The following is an 11,260-nucleotide window of genomic DNA, read 5'->3' as shown; positions in this document are numbered from 1 at the left end:
TGTACAATATATGGTTTAAATGTTTTATTGGTTCTATAACTTTGTTATTTTCAAAACGTAGAGGCTCTTTTGTTGGCAGTGGCCGCTACAGGCCTACAATTAAGGATCCATGTGACTTGCAAAAACCCACCCAAAAGATGCCAACAAATACTAAATATGTATTGTTGCCAGAATGGACTATCCAGTCTAACTCTCCAAACAGACAACTGGCCAAGTATTGTATTTGGTTTCCTTCCATTCCCCCTTCCTCTCTTCCTGTGTTGTCTCTTTTGGCTTCTATCTATACAAGCTACCATTAGCGCCTGGACTAATGAGCTACACGCTAATAATGGCAAACTGCAGTAAAGTAGGTCTGCTTGGTTCATTCTACAACATTTTTTTTAAAAAGATACTCAAATTTGCATTTATAAAATGTATTTTTTGAAAGGGGCAGTCTCACATGTTGCTTAATGGTTATGGCAAAAATCTAATTAGTCATATGCAAATTGCAAAATGTTCCACAATAACATCCCCCGATGACCTCCTGATGATGCATGTCAGATGCAGGAAAGTGGAGCCAGTAGCTAACAGCTATTGAACTGGCTCATTAGCCATTAACAAGCCAGCAGTGGTAGAATATTTTTGGATTATCTTAATGAAACACTCATTGGACTTGTGGTTTAACCCTGCTGGTTTAGTTGGGGGTGAGGCTACACTGAGGGGGTTGTCTTCTGATGAATCTCCGACCCACTATACACTAAGATATGTGTCCTTTTCTGACAGAGAGTACTACATGTTTTGAATGGTACTTTAGCATCTGTATACCACTGGAGTCACCAAATCCACCAAAAAGATCATTTTCAGTATTAACACTTTTATCATAACAATTAGACACTTCATTTTAGGTTTTTGCTGTATTCTTTCAATTTGTGTATTATGTTCCAACCAATTAACAAACATCCACCTCAACTTGAATATTTCATATCATGAGATGTACAGAAAAAAAGAATTGTCTGGAGATGAATTTGAGTATTATTTACACCATTATGCAAAACAAGTAACCTGACCAACAGCCAATTTTTGCTCCTTGCCAACCCTGCAGGCACAGCATCTGTAGGCTGTAAGATTCCAATGGTGTATTTGAATAAATTACTAAGCAGTTGCACTCATGAAAGTGAGCAGTCTATCCAGCATTCAGTACAACTTCCAAGTTAAAGCTATAATATGCAACTCTTTCGCATTAAAATGTCTAAAAACAACCTGACCTATGTCATATATTTTTATGAGTTGTGTACTTACATTACCCCAAAAGTGTCCAACAATTTTCAAACCCAGAGAAATCCATAATTTTAATCAAGGTAACGATCCATTTCATTTGGTCGTCTGCCAATGGCATCATACCCCCTCTACCAAACAGTACACGTGCATATATTGGCGTTGTGGTTGTCCACCGCAATGGCGTCTACCAAAGAGTATACGCATACAAGATAATACATCGGCTTTGTGGTTGTCCTGGATCTTAATCTGGATCTTAAGTTATCAGAAAAACAAGCTCAGCTAACGTTAGCAGCAGCTCAGCTAGCAGCCCCTACTGGATGTGCTGTGCCTGCCAAACAGTGTTGGAGGGACACTGATTTTTTACGTGATACTGCTTTATTCAGTGTTTTTACCTGTTTTAATCACCAGGTTTGTTTGTTCTGGAGAGGAGGAGATTGCTGTGGATAATTCGGCTCCGAGTAAAAACATCCCCAACGATAAACACTGAAGTAATCCCAACCCGGAGAAGCTGGTTGTTTAACAATAAATCTCCCATGATCCCATCCTACTTCACAACTTCATTAAACTCCGTCTTTTGTTATTATTTTGATCGAGAGACCCCTAGCGGCAGAAGTTCCATATTTTGCATTCAAGTCGACTTTGAGTTACTAGTATATCAGTGAAGTCAGCAGTACTGAATAGTGTAATAGGAAAAACATTGAGGAGAAAACATGACACTACTCACAATGCTAAAAATAAGCTGTATTTTGTCACTGCAATTAATGAATTCCACCATACTTCCTTTGTGATAGCTGGAAGTGTTACTTGGTAATGCCCAAACGTGATGACAGTGTGGAGAAGAGTACTGCATCTTGCAAGGAGAGACTGCCCCTGATCAGAAAAACAGCAGTGTTATCATTAGTTCAGTTGCCTAAAACCACCCATATTTACATTTCTTCAAATGTAGTTATCCAAGAGGAAAATATGATTGGGCCAATTTGTACCTGTGTAATTAGTGTAATTTTTGCCTGTGGTTCACTGGCCTCATGTGGTGTTAAAATTTGTATTATGTATCATTCACAGAAATTGTTAAAGGTCTTTGTATGTGCCAGGTCCTCACCTCGACTGCATTGCCTCTGCAGTAACGTCCGAGCCAGCACATCTGACCTTGAACATGGCACGACCATTGTTTAATTAAATTAAATCTCTCTGATACCTCTTCCAGCTCTTGAAAATTAGAGATAACTGCATAAAATTGGGGAGGGGGGGGAGATCTTTTCTCATGCAGAGTCTGTCAGACTGCTTGGATTCTTTTCTCTTTTGCCTCTGTTGTCTGTGTTCTGCCTCTTTATTTGTTATCTCTCATAACCCTCTGTGACTGAACATCCGTAAAAGGTTGAAAAGAAAGAAAGCTGTCAACAGTAAATGTTATGTAATGCTGCTGTTGATTTATTGACTAAAACCATGGAAGCTGAGTCAAATTCATGAACTATTAATCTAATGGTAATACTTAAACAAATTGTAGAGGTGTTTGACTAATATTGCATGATAGTTACCTGTAAAATTGGTCCTTTTGGACTTCTAATGAGTCAGTAACTGAATAAGCTGATACAATGTGTGTGTGTGTGAAAATAAATATGTGCAATTTCAGATGACCTGACAGCTACCATGATGGAGGAGGAGGTGGAGGAGGAGCCCTTGGTCAACAGTCGGAGGCTCCTTGTCCATGTGCATGCGTGTTGGGTCGAGTGTGGGTTGAGTGTGTTTCTGGCAACGATGCCAGCCTGTGGCAAGGCTGCTAAAGCTGTTAATTATTGATGAACTCACATGTAAGTCAATAATGCAAACATGCAGACAACCACAGAGGATTGTGGTAGACAAACACATGAACAAACAATGATAGAAATAAACACGGAGGCACACACTTGGTTTGATTTTACTCTCTGAGCGATTTCTGTTACGAGTCTCCAGTGTGCCAAAACATGTTTATTTGTGATTTATTGTAATGGTTACCTCAGGGGTTTATGGCTGTTTATGTCTGTGCAACTCAAGAATGAAGTCATCAATAGTGCATTACTGACATTACAATTAAAATTAGGCATCTGAGGCACACACTCACAGAAATGCATCAACAGATGCAGATCATCATCATTGGGATGGTTGAAAAGTGAGTCAGCCTCCCTTCAGTCCCAACCATAGTGCGGATTCTTTAAAGCAGTTGTGAGGGGCAGCCCATTTACGTCATACAAAGAGCAAGAGGGATGAACAAATACATCTATGGGGCTCTGCAGCCGAGCCGCATGCAACTTGACAAAGCTTTCTCCACTAGCACACACAGATACAGGGACACACACACACAAGCACACTACTGTTCTCGATTGCATGCTCTGAACTGCCATCCGTAAATTAAGTAAATTACAAATGATTGCATGCTCTTTCCTGGCATACCACTACCGAGAGTGCAATCAAGTCAACAATTCCCCAATCTTGTCTGTACGCCAAAAACCAGGAAGGTAAAACAAGGCTGGGATTCTCATGGCGACACTTGTGCTTTTCAGTGCGGTTGTGTTGAACAAAAGTCTAGGGGGATCATCTTACTTGCCAGGGAGTAATGTAGAGAGACAAGGCTATAGGGTGCAAGGATGAGTCTTTCCCTGTTTATTTATTGCTGTTTACAGTATGTGTTCCTCTTGTGACTTTGGATTTATGCCTCCGGTAAAGCCCACAATGTCAATCAAAGTCAGTTTAAACAGTCAGCAGGCAGACTGTCGCAATGGCTCTCCTCTTTCTTCCGCTTGCAGTCTCTCTGGGTTAGGAATTCTTTGGACATACGGCAAATAACATACATAGAAAAAAAAAAGCACAGCACACATCTCGACCCAACGCTTCTTCATGCTGTCGTTCGAAACAACAACGTTGTATCAATTCCCCCGTTATCTCACCGTGTCACTTCCTCCGCAACAGCATTTGCAAGGGGGATCCTGCATGACCACACACACACACGGGTGAAAGCATGAAGCGCCAACACATTTTTTCTCGACTTATCGCTGCCTGTTTAACTCGTGCACTGTGCTGTTATTTACAGGCTTCCACATTTATCCCCACGCAGTGTGACACATCCCAAGTCCCTCCCCTCCCACCCTCCCGCTGATTTCGCTCCTGTCCCTTCTTATCTGGCTTCTATCCAAAGGCATCGGTTGGGGACAGGATTATATTGAGAGTTGTTATTAACTGCATCTCCTACTTCCTCCTCTGCACCTCCACGGCGCCTCTTGCACTGTCTGCTGGGCGCCTTTCTTGTGAGATCCTGGAAGCTTATAAGGAGCAACCGCTACTGTGAGATACAGGCTCTAATGATCATTATAAACAGTCATATCAGAAATCTGTTTTTGCAAACCCTGCGCGCAATTCTTTCTCGCCTCAGTCCAGCATCATTACTGTGAATCATAAAAAAACAAATCTGATTTCATTTTTTTTTTTTTTATCTGATCAAATGGTTCGTTAACTACCATGACTCAACCAGGAATTGATTTTGAAAGGGGTCCAAAGGGGTTCAAGTTATTAAACAATATAATAATAATAATAAAAGAAAAGAAATAGGAATAGTAGAATAGAAATAGGAAGTTGTTGATTTTCTCATTCTTATTTTTGCATTAGCAGCAGGCAGTGACCCAGCATCCTCCTCAGTCACAGTCTGCAGTCACTACTACTGTTTTGTTAGTTATCTGAAGGCTGTTGATGTTGTCCAGCAGTTTTTCTCTTTTTTTTCTGATAGCCCAGAAAATCGTTTTTTTTTTTTTTGGTTTTTTTTGGTACATTCATAATCAAGGCTTTAGATATGGTGGCAAAAGTTAAACAAGCCCAAGAAAATCCACCAGTGACCCCGCTGTCATGGCTATACCTCACTCTGATTCGCTGTCTTACATTTTAAGCATTACTACAAAAAATTAGCAATGTGTTAAAACGTTGGGGTGTCCAACAAAGACAATGGTAAAACAGTAGCACGCTTATTCATGACCATCCATTCACTGCACAGGAAAAACAACATAATTGTGCTTTGGCTGTCACATGCATTGCACTGCACTTAATTTAATCCTTATAATACATATATTCACATGTATTTGGAGTGTTAAAGCGACACAATGTAACTTTCACTGAACACCTGCCCTTGCAGCTACAAGTGGTGATTACAGGATAATGGTAATTGCTAAAATGTAGTGTAACAGTAGCACTAACTAATAACTAATACTTAATATAATTGCACTTTAATGACATGGACTGTACTGTATTTTATTTTTACTGATTGAAGCCAGTCCGGCCAGCTACACCAGCACATGAAACACTGTTATGCAGTATCGCATACATGCCAATAATTTTCATGTAATATACACCGAATGTAATATACAGTATGAGGATAGACAGACAGATTTCAACACTGATCTTTCCTACCCTGTACAGTAACAGCATTTCATCATAGAAAAGCAATAAACTAACAGTTATATATTTATTTAAAGATCAATCAGTCAAATTTTGACAACAGCAGAGGGGAAGTGTATTTCCAGGTAATATTGCTCGGTGAAGATAGCGGAAATGAAAGGCAGAGGGGAATAAATACAATCAAAAAGCAATAACCTGACCCTCTAATGGAGCCTGAGAGGGCACCAAAATAAATACAGATATATGTGTGTTTCCACTGACAGCTAGACAAATTAATAACACATGATACAGACACCTCTGGTTAACTCCCTCACTGTGGATTTCACCACATCAGGTGAGTGATACTGTATGTGATATATGGAACCCAGATTTGCATATTGTTCCATCGGTCTTCTACATGTGATGGTGCGGCATGCAGATTAAGCTTCTACAGCTTTCTGATGTTCCTTGGAGAGTGACAGAAAAATAGGATATAGACGCTGTGGAAAATTGATTTCACATGTATTCATTAGATTTGAATTCCACATTTATCCCATTTTCATGACTCTTTCTTCAATGTATGTTGAGTGTTTTGTTCTCTCTCTCTCTGCATGTCGCAGGAAAAAAAAGTGAGAAAAGATGGAAACAAACTTGAGAAATGAGTGAGAAAAGAGCAAAACAAGATTTTTTTTTTGCACCTGTACTAGACTCTATTCTCATTGTGAACCAGCACCACTGTCTTTTCACTTGCACCTTGAGTGTGTGTGTGTGTGTGTGTGTGTGTCTCTGGAAGCTTTGTCCTAACAGATGGAGATAGAGAGAGAGTGAAAGAGAGAGACAGACAGAAAGAGATGGAGGGAAGGTGGGGAGAGAGAGGCCTGCTGGGTTAATTCTCCTCAACCGATCCTGTTCCTGTTCTGTCAGGGAGCGCTTCGTCTATCCAAACCTCTCTCCCTGGACTTCGCACCTGCTCCTAGGCATGGCAATGAGCCTCCACACACACACACACACATAGGATGACAGAGACGGAAAAGAAGGAAGGAGAGGGAGAGGTGGATATAGAACAAGAGAAGGCGAGAGGGGAGGACAGAAAGAGATGCGGAGAAGAATCAGTGAGCTGGGGAATGTGGGACGGAAAAACTTGCGAGAGACGGCGGAGTGAGTCGAGAGAGGTGTCAGAAAGGGAGCAACATAGAGGGAGAGAGAGAGAGACAGAGGTGATCTGGGAAGAAAATGAGTGATACCAAGGTTGGTTGAGGGAGAAACCCAAACAGATGGAAAGAAGGGGAAGCTGTGATAAAAAAAAAAAGAGACAGGGTGTTAGACAGTAAACATGAGAGTAGAAGTGAGGAAGATGGATGGAAAGAGAGAGAAAAATACAGCAAAAAGATTAGAAGAAGCTATTCAGCTACATAACACCCCGCATGAATTTTAAAAAACCCTTCCACATGTGGATGCGCCAACAGTTGTGTAGACACAGAGGCTTTTAGAGTGTTGCATGTGGCTCACTAAACTGCATGTGATGAGTTAACAGAATACACAGTATTTTAATTGGCCTCTCCAAAATACAAAGCGCTGTAATAAAAGTCAGTTTAAAGAGCTGAGGAGTTCCATCTTCTTTAATGCAAGGGCGTTTCTGTTGTCACTGTGATTCGAACAAAGGCCCCTCGGTTTGGCATTCAGAAAAGGTCACAAGCTGTTGATTTAAAGATGTGTCGGCTATCTGAGCCTTGATACCCAACAGTTCATCTGAAGCACAGGTGTCAATCCCCAAACAAGCCCCTAATGTTCCTACCCTAGCGCATTGTTTCAAGTCTTATCTCCAAACTTGTTGCCGGCTGTCAAAGGTGTTGCCACAGAGGAAGAAAAGAAATCATATCTTCAAACGAGCGATGACACCGCACCTCTCATTGATGGATTACATCGCCACGGGTTCAAAATGACAACAGTGTCAACACTATATTTGATGGAGCTTAAAACTAAATGGAATCCAATTAACAGCAACCCAAACTGTGAGTTCACTGTGAAAGAAATGTGAGAGACACAGCAAGGAGCGGAGAGGAATTAAAGGCAACGCAACAATGGGGCCGGTATTTTCATTGAATTTGGTGCATTAATGCAAAAACACACTTAATATTCTCTCAGTGCCGCATTTGACATTTTAGTAGCAATCAGTGGACAAAATATCAGGTAATGCATGTTTCTTTGTCTTTCTATATGTGTATACTACAGTTTTAGTTACATGAAACTAAAACCATTAGGACATTTCTTTATTTTCTTCTTTTTTGAGGATATTTACAATGAAAATTTGCATTGCACAAATGTGTGCTGTGGTTTTCAATGAGTTTGAAGCCACAATCCGAGTGTACAGTATCCAGTGTCTGACTTACCGAGGCACATTCTGAGAGTGAGGGTGAGCTTATAGGCGCAGTTCAGCAGTTGTATTTCTATGAGATCACACTAAGCTCAGAAAAGAAGTAATATAGTGATCTTGACTACAAAAGAATGTACTGTGGGCAAGGTTCAACTCCACCTGAGAAAAACTGTTCTCAAAATATTGCTCATAAAATCATGACATTATAATCTGTAGCATATATCTGTGTATACATTTAAGAGGCAATAAACACATTAACGGAAATGAAAGAGAGGTGAAGTGATATAATACAACTACAACACAAATCAAAGACAAGCAAAATAAACCCGTCAAGAGAGAGCTGAGGACTGAGATTCATGCCAATAAATTTGAATTGACAGAGCAGCAGGTCCAGCGGTTCAGAGCAGAGCAGGTGGAGTTGATGTTGATATGAAAGAGAGGTTTAGTTGTAGCCTCTAGTAATTTTACACTTCATTGATTCAGTCTTGATGAACACAAACAAAACAAAAAAACACACACAAGAACACAACTTCCTGTCCACTATTCATTTATGTTACAGTAATCAGATATTGTGTTCATAAAAAAAAGCCTAATTTCTTTATTGTTATTTCTAATGATCAATTTTCAGTTATATACTAGTCTATCTTTAATGCTCAATTCTCTACAGCCTTTCTTGTGGTTCTTGTAAACTCCATCTGTGCTATGTTTACATCAATGTCGGCTAGTTTTGCTGCAAAACTATCCACTGGACTTATTTTTAGTTTATGTTGACATATCTCCTCCTATTATTTGCATGATCTTCCATTATGAGGAGAGAGACACACCTTGTAAACAATTGCTATAATAACACGCTAATTGCTCCTAACCTTGTGTGACTACTTGAGAAATACAGCACATGTCTTGGAGGCAGATTGTGTCACAGCTGCCCCTGAAAAAACGGTTGTAAGTATCTATGGCCGTGCTAGCAGCTGTGAGAAGTTGTACTTTGGCACAGCTGAGCTAAATGATTGTAAGTAATTTAATAATAATATGTAAATGTTGAGCAGGTAATATTTATCAGGTTTACCGTCTTAGATTAGGTGTTAGTATATGCTAACATTTGCTAATTAGCACTAAAGCTGAGGCTGATGGTGATGACATTTTTTTGCAAGTCTTTGCTCATAAACCAAAGTATTGGACAAATAAAAAAAATCACAGCACTAGCATGGCTGAACATTTTAAGTGTGGAACATTTGGAACCATAAAATAAAACTGCTTGGGTGGATTTCACCCACTGTGAAAAAAACATCCCAAAATCTGTTGCACTGCTGTGGCTTTGCTCCTGTCTTGTCTGTTTCCTTACTCAGTCCAAAGACATGCACATGAGGTCCAGCCTCCTTTGACCCTGAAGAGGATAAGCGGTTTAGATAGAAGATGGATGGATAGATGGATAATTTGAATGTATGAGACAGCTTCTGAATGCAGTGCCATGTTTATACAGAACGGTTTGTGCAAGAGTGTTAGAACGAGAAGCCTCTTCCTTTTACTCTTCTGCATTTTTCAAAACAACAATTACAGGGTCAAGGCCAACACTGAATTTCAAGTTAATACTGAGGCTTAATATTACCAGCAATGTAACATTTTGAGTGAGTTTTCTCTCTTTTGTCAGTAAGTAATACCATATTTACAGTGCAATCATTTGACAGTCCTACAGATGAAAGAGCCTGTTAGCAGGGTCAGCCAGATGAAAGCATCGACTTTAACTGCTTTCCTGCTAGCATTCACTCACGCTGGACTTCTCTTTGGCTCTGGAAAAAAAAAAGAAAAAAAAAAGCTGTCTCTCCAATTAATTTACCAGTTCCGCTGCTATCTATCTCAGTCCATTAACTTTTGCAGGGTTGAATTTGTTAAATAACAGCTCTATTTAAAGACGTGACTATTGAAAAGCAGCCAGCTACAAACGCAGCAGCAGTAGCAGTAACAGCGGGGCTTTAAACAGAGTTATCACATCAAAGTAATTTAAAATCATACAACTTGTGTCATCTTAGTGAACTACGATGCAAAGTGGCGTAGTGGGAATAGTAAACTAATGTAAAAATACCTCAGTTTTGACTATGGAAACCTGCTGTATGTAATGAATACAGGAGGTTACTGTTTCAACACATACATTCATTTCCACATTAATATTTGTTTTAAAAACAAAAGTTTATAGAAAATAAAGCGTGACATTTCCCTCCACTTATGTTGCCAGCATGCCTAGACTTTATTTTCCTGCAGCCCATTAGCTGAATGCCTATGCATGCTGCTGCTTTCCAGCTGTGACAGGAGATACTGAATTCACAAAGAAAATTGGGGAGGTACGCACAAACAATAATGAGTGTAAGGGGCACCCCAAAGAGCCAAGCTGTGACACAAGTGCTGAAAAACTCAGGCATTATATTATACAGATACACTCGATGCAAACCACCTGTTCGTCATCTCAAGTGATTCCCTGAACATTTGGAATACAACCCTAACTTTCCTGCGGGGTTAAAGTAACAAAGTATAGTATGCTGGACGTTTTTGTACTGTTAATTATCTGTATTTCCATATTGTGAGACATACTTTAAATGCACATGTTGTAGTTTGCAGAGGGTTTTAATAAAAAGAAAGTTAGTTTTAAAATTATGATGTAATGCTAAGAGTTTAAACCAGCCAGCTACAAACTTGTGAGTCTGGTGTGCTTGCCATGCAGCTGTTAATTATCCTTACATACTAACAATGGATATTTTCATTTATTAAACACAGGTGTAACTAATGAGATTAATGATGGTTGCAGTCCATTTAGATATGTCAGTATGAGGGAATTGCTATTGTGCAAGATGAATGTTATTTCGAACACCTGCCCCTTTTTTTTGCCTTTTTTTCAGTGAAAAATCATGTCAAATTGATTTTCAAATGTATTATTAATGTTTTTACATTTAAATTCACAGCAAAATGTATTTTGGAGTACAGGAATGCCTCTTTAGCCTCCAAGCATCTGCAGGTGTGAGACATTATGCAGGTTTGACTGACAGGTGAGCCAGCAGGGGAACTGTGCAAGGCAAGATACGTGTCTGATGATAAGACAGTGACAGTTAGTGCTTTATGCAAATGCATGTTAAAATAAAATGTTGATTGGCTACTAACAAATAAGTTATCATTTAGTGCGTAGCCAGCCTACTTATGCACAGACAGGAGGCACCCCAGAGAGACCTAAATATACACAATGTGCTG

The sequence above is a fragment of the Thunnus maccoyii genome, chromosome 22 (genome assembly GCF_910596095.1).
Source record: "Thunnus maccoyii chromosome 22, fThuMac1.1, whole genome shotgun sequence".
Taxonomy (NCBI): domain Eukaryota; kingdom Metazoa; phylum Chordata; class Actinopteri; order Scombriformes; family Scombridae; genus Thunnus; species Thunnus maccoyii.
The sequence above is the reverse complement of the archived record's forward strand: the minus strand, read 5'-3'. Positions refer to the sequence as shown.